Source organism: Carassius gibelio, chromosome A15 (genome assembly GCF_023724105.1).
Source record: "Carassius gibelio isolate Cgi1373 ecotype wild population from Czech Republic chromosome A15, carGib1.2-hapl.c, whole genome shotgun sequence".
NCBI lineage: Eukaryota > Metazoa > Chordata > Actinopteri > Cypriniformes > Cyprinidae > Carassius > Carassius gibelio.
Window position 1 is genome coordinate 283,393 of NC_068385.1, and position 11,146 is coordinate 294,538.

The 11,146-nt window shown below is 35.7% G+C and overlaps 1 long non-coding RNA gene across 2 annotated transcripts; it reads right to left on the reverse strand.

Moving 5' to 3' along the window:
- Window positions 1-1,973: 1,973 nt before the first annotated feature.
- Window positions 1,974-6,022, reverse strand: LOC128029474 (uncharacterized). Of its 2 annotated transcripts, none has more exons than XR_008187397.1 (3): window positions 5,974-6,022; window positions 5,644-5,759; window positions 1,974-2,599 (listed from the first exon to the last, which is right to left on the reverse strand). It is a non-coding gene; the product is annotated as an uncharacterized LOC128029474 (long non-coding RNA). The 2 variants fall into 2 exon arrangements; XR_008187398.1 differs by having other exon boundaries at window positions 5,644-5,811; window positions 5,974-6,021.
- Between the last annotated feature and the right edge of the window lie 5,124 nt (window positions 6,023-11,146).

Consider the following 11,146-nt stretch of genomic DNA (forward strand, 5'->3'; position numbering starts at 1 on the left):
GTTGGGAAGAGGTAACATTTGTTATTTTTTACAGTTGATCACTAGGTGGGACCATTTACCCTTTAGATAGGCCCGTGCTAAAAAAGGCTTAGTTTCTGGCTTGTATATAGAGTTATATGGAGTATAATAGCAAATTATAGTGTGTGTGTGTTTGTGCGTGTGTGTGTGTGTGAGAGAGAGAGAGAGAGAGAGAGAGAGAAAGAGAGGGTGTGAGAGATACCTTTGTGCACTTACCTTGATGTACAGGATCGGAAAAAATCCAAATATGCACTTCATGCTCTCAGAACTACATGGAGTAAACAATAAAACAAGAAGTGTGTTTATGCACATGCTGCCTTATGATGGTGAAAAGTACAGATGGCCTATATTTGAAATGCTCGTCTTTTCTTGATGGTAATGCCAGTTTAAAACCTTGAAATCCTGTAAAAAAATCTACTTCGCATCAAATTTATGAACAATGTATTATGAACCAAAATGCAATACCAACTTCAAATAAGCTGCAGCTCGCTGGAGGGGTCAAGCTGCATAATCATTTCTAAAACTTTGGTACAAGTTGTTGCTGCTCTTCTCACCATTAAATGACCAGCACGATGCCATGCAAGTGTTTAAATCCATGTACTTTGTTTTTGTTTAGTCTATTCCCTTGTTAAGTCTGACGTCACGTAGCAGCGCTTCCGTGTCCAAATGCTCTATCAGTTACCACGAGAAAACAACAAAAGGTGCTAATATAAACTCACAATGTGATAGAATACTAGCGAAAAAGTTATAATCTTAACCTTTAACTCCATACTGAAGTCCCTGATAGCCAGACAATGAAAATATAAATATAAAAAAAAATATATAAAAATTATTTGTGTTTGGGACACTGTGAGCATGGAGACTGTAGTGTATATCGTAAGTTTGAAAGCGTTTAGCTTAAATTATCAATATGAATAAACAATGCTCACAAACTGCTGCTGAGGTCATATTCTCAAGTGAAGCGAGTTGAGGTCTGGACCCGAAAACAGCGCTTCTTACGTCATCACTTAACAACCAAATACTTTCACCACCATTAAAAGGCAGCAGGTGCATAAATACACTTTTGTTTACTCCATGTAGTTCTGAGAGCTGAGGTGTACATTTTGATTTTCTGAAATACATCAAGGTAAGTGCGCAAAGGTCTCTCTCACACACTCTGTCTCTCTCTTTCTCAAACACACACACATACACACACAATATAATATGCTGTTATACTCCATATAGTTTCATATACAAGTCAGAAACTAAGCTTTTTTTGCACAGGCCTATCCAAAGGGTTAATGGTCCCACCTAGTGATCAACTGTAAAAATAACAAATGTTACCTCTTCCCAACAGGGAAAACCACCAACAATCAAGAATCTCACACACACAGAAACACTATAATTTGCTATTATACTCCATATACAAGCCCGAAACTAAGCCTTTTTTTGCACAGGCCTATCTAAAGGGTTAATGGTCCCACCTAGTGATCAACTGTAAAAATCATTTTTTTTTCCTCTTCCCAAAAGGGAAAACCACAAACAATCAAGAATGCATGATTATATGGTGTCATGGCTTTGCAATCAAAAAATGTCGTTATAATGGAAGTCAATGGGGCAAAAACAGCCACCAACAACTAATTAGGGAGAAAAACAATTAATCTAATGCTGCACAAAAACTAAAAATGCATCAAAGCCAATGTTGCTACTAATCTTTGACATGCCCAAGACTGTTATAAAAAGTAAAAAAAAAAATCCAGCCACAATTACTTTTATATTGAAAAAAAGTCATTTTGTGTGTTTTTTCCCCCCAAATCAGTGACATCATTTATAAACTTGGCAATTAAAGAGTTAAATTCTTGGATTCTTTTAAACATTTGGTAGTTTTGATCAGGACTGAAGTTGATTAACAGATTTATGCAAAAAAAAAAATTTTAAAAAATATGAACGATACATTTTTACAGCAGTTTGAGTGGATGTTTTCATCCCGAACATAACGAAAGGATAGTGAATTTGAACAATGCACAAGGGTTAACAATAAACTGATGAAGAAACTGAAAGAACTCTGTAGAATTTGCGGATAACACACCACACCCTACCATCCACAAGGCAATGGACAAATGGAGCGATTCAATCCCACCCTATTGTCCATGCCCAGTACCCTTACGGATGAGGAAAAAGTAGACTGGAAGAATTCCTTGGCCAAAGTGGTTCATGCATAAAATTGCACACGAAGTGAAGCAACAGGGTTTTCTCCGAACTACTTGTTGTATGTAAGATCCTCTTGCTTACCACTTGACATTCTTTTCAACCTGAAGACAAATGAGAAGTATGGCACTTACCAGGACTATGTGTCTCATTGGAAGGAAAAGATGAGTGAGGCATACCAAATTGCATCAAAGACAGCTTCAAAAACAGCAGCCCTTGGGAAAGCCTACTATGACCAGAAGGCTCAAGGGAGAGATCTTCAGCCTGGTGACCGGGTCCTGATCCACAATCTAACTCTGAGGGGGGGTCCCGGGAATATACGGTCATACTGGGAAGATTAGGTACATGTGGTAAAGGAAAGGAAACACGCCGAAAGTCCAGTATGAAGTGAGACCTGAAAGGGAAAATGGGAAAAGCTGTGTCATCCACAGAAATCTTCTCCTACCGTGTGACTTCCTGCCGCTGGAAAAGGAAAAATCGTATCGACTCAGAAAATGCAGAGACAAGCAATTCTGTGTTAACCATCAGCAACGCTTCACTTGTGATTGACTTTCAAATGTTATATCTGTCTTGCAGGTTTGCATACAACATTGCTATATTCAATGTGTTGAACCAGAATCGACATCTGCTTCTTTCTACATGTGTAAAATATAGTGTGTAATGTTACAAAAAAGCTTTTTATTTTTGATAAATGCTGATCTTTGGATATTTTTTATTAATCAAAGAATCCTGAAAAAAAAATACTAAACTGTTTTAAATATTGATCATATAAATAATTAAAAAACAGCAAATCAGCATATTAGAATAATTACTTATGGATCATGTGACACTAAAGACTGGAACAATGGAGTAATGGTGCTGAAAATTTAGCATTTACATTTTAAAATATATTCAAATAGAAATCAGTTATTTTAAATAGTAAAAAATATTTTAATATATTATTGCTTCTGTTGTATTTTGAATCAAATATAAATGTAGGTTTGGTGAGCATAAGATAATTATTTCACAAACAGGCAGGGGCGTAGCCATCTTTTCAGAAGTGAGGGGGACAGAAATTAAATATATATAACATTTCTGTAATCTATATAGCCTACCAATCAACAGTTTTTGAACTGTAATATATTTAGTTTTTAAAGAAGTCTATTCTACTCACCAAGCCTGCATTTATTTGATCCAAAGTACAGCAAAAACAGTAATATTTCGAAATATTTTTATATTTAAAATAACTTTTTCCCCTATTTGAATATATTTTAAAATGTAATTTATTTGTGTGATAAAAAGCTGTATTTTCAGCATCATTACTCCTGTCTTCAGTGTCACATTCTTCAGAAATCATTCTAATATGCTGATTTGCTGATTGTCAATATTTAAAATATTTTTCAATTTTTTTTAAATATTTTTCAGTATTCTTTGATGAATATAAGGATCCAAAGATCAGCATTTATGTGAAGTAAAAAGCTTTTGCAATATAATACACTATATCATTCAAAAGCTTAGAGAAAATAAATTATAGAAATGAACACTTATATTTAGCAAGGACTCTTTTGTGGGTTCCCAGCAACACCACTGCTCCCTGGGCACCACTGCTCCGGGTGTGTGTTCACAGTGTGTGTGTGCACTTTGGATGGGTTAAATGGAGAGCACAAATTATGAGTATGGGTCACCATACTTGGCTGAATGTCACTTCATTTCACTTTGAATTTATCAAAAGTGATGATGAAGTAATAATTTTTTAAAAGATTTCTATTTCAGATTAAATGCTGTTCTTCTGAACTTTCTATTGATCAAAGAAACCTGAAAAAAATCTACTCCGCTGGTTTCAACATTATCATAATGTGTTTCTTGCTTCTTTTTCTTTTTTTCTTTTTTTTTTTGAGAAGCAAATCAGAATATCAATTATTTCTGAAGGATCGTGTGACTGGAGTAAATGATTCTAAAAGGTCAGCTTTGAAATCTCAATAAATTACATTTTGAAATATATCCAAATAGAAAAAAGTTAATTTTAATAGGTTAGTAAAAATATTTCACAATTTTTCTGTTTTGCTTTACTTTGGATCAAATAAATGCAGGCTTGGTGAACAGAAGAGACTTGTTACTGTTCAAAAACTGTTGACTGGTAGTGGATACTATAGGCAACTTAAATTTTTCTCAAATTTCTAGCTTTGAAATGGCTTAGAAATCTGTAACTGCTGGACAATAATAAATAATAATGATTTGTTTATATACTACAAACAAATGTTTTTATCACATAATAAGGCAGAATTGTTTCTATTCTGTAATAAATGCTATGTCAATTGGTACTTATCACCTGCTGGAGATTACTTGAAAAAAACATACATTGTTGCAATCGTATGTTTAATGTCTTCGTGTTTGCAAAAGTTTCTGGGGGTTTTTTTCTATGTAAAAACTGTTTTCATACAGGGATAGCTGGACGCTTTTGCCCATATTAGGAATTTCCTGAAATGACTTTCTGTGCGAGAGTGCCCTCCGGCTTCGAGGATGAATGAAACGCATACTGCAGGAGTGTTTGCGCTCTGTGATGTCCATCTCACTGTATTCTGGGTCCGAATTAAATATCAAATCATATGCAGACTATTCCGTGTCTTTGGGTTTAAATCTATATTTATTCACACCAGCTCTTGAAAACTTCTATGAGAACAAAATCGACCGAAAAAGTGCGGGGGACGAATTTCCATGATATTAAAAGTGGGGGGGGGCACGACCCCCGCGTAATCTACGCCCCTGCAAACAAGGCTTAGCTTAAGCCAGGACTAGGCCTTAGTTAAATTAAGATATTTAAGAAACTTTTACAAAAATGCCTTAGCAGAAAACATTAAGGTGTGCATATTGTAAGATATGTCAGAGCAAGATATTTTCAGTTGAGATAGCTCAAACATGCATTTTAGTCTGGGACTTGCCTGTGAAACTGGGGTAAAAATCTTACTGTTCAAAAATGTTTGACTTGTAGTATATATATATATATATATATATATATATATATATATATATATATATATAAATAATAAATAAAACAACATATATCAATATTAAACTATGACTGTGACTAATTAAGTCCGTAGATGAACATAAGTATTGTTTCTAAAAAGACAAGGTAAAAATATGTCCCTTGACTGTGGTCTTTAAATACACTTCAAATAAGGGCTGCAACATACTATTATTTTGATAATCAACTAAAATCACCATCTGGTCATCTGTGCAAAAAGCAAAATAAGACATTTATTAAATAATTAAAAGAAAATGTAATTTTATGTCATATAATTTGATAGCACCGATTCTTCAAAATGATTAATAAATTAATCATATTAATTATAAAACTAATAAATAATTTGCATCAGCTTTCATGTGAAAAACCTAAACAGAATTTATAACTTAACAGTAAATGAGGAAGTCCAGATTTATTTTATTTTTTTGACCCACCTGTTTCTGACCAGGATTTGGCACAGGCAGGTCTGTGCAAAGTTTTAAAACAGAAGGGGCTCCAAACTCAGACACCCTAATGGCTCTCATTAATTTAGATGTGGCCATAGTAGCCCCTGCAAAACAAATGGATTGAAAAGGTAGGTTGAAGTTTAACTGGTTTCTGCACTGTTGAAAAAAACAAAAAACAATCAGAAAATTAGGACATCTGAATCGAAACGATCTAACTAGAGCTTTCTCCAATAGCCTATTAGCATATAGCACATGTAGTGCACAATCATTATACAGGTTTGCGTTATAAAGAAAGAAAATAAAAAACGTTATAGATACATTAATTTGCTGCCAGGCAGGTCGTCGTCGTCGTCTGCTTCTTCTTTGGTGTTTTTTTGGTTAACTTGTTAGTGCATTACCGCCGCTAACTGGACTGGAGTGTGGAGCATATTCTTTTATTATTATTATTATTATTATTTATTTATTTATTTTGGCAACCGCTCTTAACATTGCATTACTGCTATCATCAGGTAGCTTGGATCAGAAACATTTCCTATATTTCTTAACATTTTATACCGTATAGCAACAACAACAACAACAATAATAATAATAAAACTGGGCTGCATGTTCAACTTCTCCAGTTTCCAGCTTACCAGATACCTCCAGCTGCAGAACACTTATGTCACATCAGTCTCTCTCTCTCTCTCTCTCTCTTTACATTTTTTATTCAGTTCCATCACACAAAGGCACAATGCAAACAGGTAAATGCTGCACATCTCAAAGCATGCAAAACAGAACAACAAAAATGATAAATGAATACAAACATATAAATAAAACCATAAATAAATAAATACAATAATAAAAATAAATAAATTTAAATTAAATGTATGTATTTAGCAGACGCTTTTATCTAAAGCAACTTACAGTGAACTCAGGCTATCAAATTTTACCTATTATGTGTCCCCGGGGAATCAAACCCCCAACCTTGTGCTATCAATGCCCGACCAATTGAGCTACAGGAACACTATAAAAATAAATACAGTATAAAAAAGTAATACATACATTAGGGCAGTTACATACATTTTAAAAGGTTTAGAACTTGTATGGTTTTTATAAGCTTCTTATTTTGTGATCGCATATAAGAAAGGGTTTCAAAGTATATTTTAAGATCAGTGTTAAAAAATGTAATATATGATGGTTTCTTCTGAATTATCTTTGACTTATGAATATAAAACTTTGCTAAGATAATTAACAGATTAATAATATAAATATCTTTGTCAGAAAAAATATGGGTTTTTGATAAGTAAAATATCATGAGTTTCTAAATTAAGGGCTTTGTTTATTATGTGGGTTTGTTTTCTGGTCCATATCCTTTCCTTAAGAAGGTGTGCTAAATACTGATTTATGGCATATAAAAATACCATATATATTTATATATTTTACTTTTGTATTATGGAGTGACACTTTCACATACTTTTCTATACCCCTCTGATTATATAATGGAAAATATTACAATATTACAACAACAGGTATCAGCAATAATGATAATTCTCACTATAAAAATAATATTTTCTCTCGAGGTAAGAAGTGGATTATCCTTCACCTGAAATGTTTGTCTTCATCCTGATATACGCGAGGCAAATGTTGAATCACAGTAATTAGGAACCACAGTTTCCACAAATGCCTTCACTTGATTGGGATGTTCTTTTTTATTCTGGATGGCAAGGGCACTGACTGTAACATCAAGCATATTTTGCAGTATTAAAGCTGCAGTAGGTAACTTTTGTAAATATATATATATTTCATGTTTGTTAAACCTGTCATTTATGTCCTGACAGTAGAATATGAGACAGATAATCTGTGAAAAAAATCAAGCTCCTCTGGCTCCTCCCAGTGGTCCTATAGACGGTTTCATCGGGCGCACGCGCCTGGACCTAAGTTAACTTAGGTCTATTGGCTGCAGTGCCTTGCCTTCTACAAACGCAGTTAAAGTTAAGGTGATGAGTAGACTGAAGTTGGGCTCAGTTGGTTGTACTGTGGGATGTGTTTCCCATACATTTATTTTATTTTTGGAGACTCGCCACAATTTTAAAACTGATCGATTTTCAAAAAGGCTTCTTTGAATAAACATGAGTAACGTTACCTACTGCACTTTTATTAATAATAATTCCTTACATTTATATGTTTAAATATCAAAGCGAGGCACAGGTGTTTTTATATCACTGTATTTCTGGAGGTGGACTTGCATGTTATATGCCTGATAAAGCAGCGTGTGAAAGTAGCTCTGCTTCGTTTACAGCTGTTACTGGGGAAACCTCTATTTCTCGCGCTTTATGTCTATGCTTTAAAACATCTCCTGCTGGCAAATAATGAATTTGCATATTCATTAAGTCCGCCTGATCCACGCAGCAAAAATATTTTGTTTGTTATCAAAAATATTTACTCTAGAGGCACTTAGCTGTTGTTATTTATTCTATTTGGAAGTCTACCGGAAGTTAAGTTAGGTCCATAATATGGGCACGCGCAGTAACGTTTGTTTATATTGTTGCTGTTGAAACTGTCTATTGCCATTTGCAGTTACGGACCGCTCCCGGTAAGAAATCAACCAATCAGAGCTGCGGTCCGTAACTTTGTTTGTGTTCAAAATGTAGAAAGATGTATATAGTAAGCGAGTACACCATGAATCCATTTTCCAAACCGTGTTTTTAGCTTGTCCTGAATCACTGGGGTGCACCTATAATAAGTGTTTATATTCGGACTATTTTAGATTGCTTCGGGGGTACCGCGGCGGAGTAACCCAGTACCTTTGTGATTCTTCATAGACATAAACAGAGAGAAGTAATTCCGGCTACGATGTTCTTCCGCAAAACACAAGCAGTTCTGTTTATTAACAGCTAGAGTGTCAAAAGTTCCCTACCGCAGCTTTAAGCACGTATTTATTCCGAATTCATCAGGCTCCGAAAATTCTTCAAAAGAACAAAAAGAATGGCCTTCTCAGCTGCCATAGTTGCAACTCATTAGGACAGGGTGTTCAACAAACCACTTTTTCCGTTTAAAAAATGTTTTGCATCGTTTTTGTCGGGGCTGAATGCAGCCCTGCAGTCACTCTGGAGAAACTCTGGTGGCAGTTCCTGCATTCCATTCGGAAGGGATGATCCCTACGCCCTAATCCCTTCAAAGGGAGCTTCAAGGGTTGAAGGGTGTAGGGGACCAAACAACTGTTTCTTGAAGTGCCCTTCTTCGTCATCATCACGTACCCACACGGAGGCGCTGTCATCATCAGAATCAGAATGAGCTTTATTGTCAGGTATTTTTACACATACAAGGAATTTGTTTTAGTAAAAGAAGCTCCATAGTGCAAACAGAAGGAGAGTGACAAGACAGGACACAGATAATAATAATAATATATATTTTTTAAATAACACACACACACACACACACACACACACACACACACACACACACACACACACACACACACATATATATATATATATATATATATATATGATATGTGCAAATCTGAAATGTAAATAAGTTTTTGTGTTAAATAAATAATGTATAATAGTGTTGTGTTTTCCACATGCATCATGCAAAGAATCATGGGAGCCCGAAGTGTCCAACAGTTATACCCTTTGAAATTCTTCATTCCAAAGGGCCCTTTGTAGTGGCCAGTTTTGAGCACTTCGGTTTTGAACTACCCTTCGATATAGCAGCCATGGTTGTTTCCAAAGTGCCCTTCAGAAGGCGATAAATTCTGTTTGGAAAGCACCGTAAGTCAGCCGATGGGGGAGGTGTCAAGATGGCACCACGTTGACAGCAACTTTATTTGGGTCTTATTCTATTTTATGTGTCATTCTTTTCTATAACTTGTTGCAGAAGTTCAGCATAATCTTTTAAGACTGTCTTTAATGATTTTGGGATCCTTTTTTTTTTTTTTTTTTACTCTCTACGCCTGAGTAAAGTTGCTCGGTTGCTACAAACATGGACGAAGATATGGATACAGCCTCTGTTGAGGCTTCTGGAAACAGTGATAATCTAAAGGTGCGTAATTATGCAAGATGCCTAGAGAATGCATTTGGGAACTCTCCCAAAAGATTTCTCAGAAGAAATCTCAAACAAACACCCCCGACACACCATCTAATTTTGTGGTGCCTAACGGCAATTTAAAAGGTCAGCAAATTACAAGAAGAGTTGTTGGTAAAACTGCAGTACGCCAAGGACCGCCTCGGTGAATGAAAACACCTCTTCAGTCTGCAAGCTTACCTGCTCGCTTGAAGCCATAAATCAAAGTTTGAGAACCTCGCAAAAGAAAACAAGTCTCTCAAGGAGAAATGCAGGGGGTTGGATAGCTACAAACTCAGATGGAATCTCTGTGTAGCTGGGATACCTGAGCGTGAAAACGGCAAAATGGTTATTATTGTGTTGTTCCAGAACCTCTCTCCACACTCCATGGAGAAACTAGAGGACATGGTCGACATCACGCATAGACTTGGCCCCAAGTCTAGAAAGTCCAACTTGTGGAGGATCATCGTCCAGTTCTTATCCCGCACATGTTGTGAAGCAATATGGGCAGAAGCCAAATAATCTGAGCAGCTGAAACAGAAGAAAATACTGGAAGATCTCACTCAGGAAGACAAGGAGGCGAGAAACAAACTCTGGCCACTCGTTGAAAAGGCAATAAGGGAAGGAAGAAAAGTTGAGATTAATGGGCCAGTTACTTTAATTAACAGGAAGATAGTATGCATCTTACACTGTGATTTTTCAAAACCCGATTTATTTCCTTTTTTTCTTCTTTATTTTTCTTCTTATTATAATTATATATATATTATATTATATACTTATTCTTATATAAGTATTAACAATCTTTTTATTATAATTAATATAATTATTTTTTCTGGGTCCATGACAGGGTGTGTTGACCTTCCCAAACTTTATAGGGAATCAGGGCCGGGGTAAAAGATGGTGATGATTACAGGGCCCCTGGCGATCTCAAAAACTGGCTGAGGCCAGCCTAAAAAGACGCTAAGGACAGTGGATGGGCCACTGCTGTGTGTTGTCACGAAAGCTTATCATTTTCACGTGTTTTTAAACCTTGCCAATTTAAACATTCAGAAGTGTTTAAGGCATTCAAACACAAGACGTGGGAAATCTCAAGTGAGTAGGCTACTCGCGCACTGTGTTCGGTGCGCATGCAAGAGAGCCGCATCTCACGAACAGATACATCGAACCTGTGCTCTCCTTCGCACCCTCCTGCACCTGAACAGAATTTCCTAGTCCTAGAACAGAATTTGCATCTTCTTGCTCTTGTACCGACAAAATACATACAAAATGATTTCAAAATACCTGTCTTGGAAAAGATGTTCAAAAAAACTGTTGGTTATGTCTCAAAGGGTTAGTTCACCGATAAAAGAAAATTATGTCAATAATGACTCACCCTCATGTCGTTCCAAATCCGTATGACCTCCATTCAACTTGGGAACACAGTTTAAGATATTTTAGATTTAGTCCG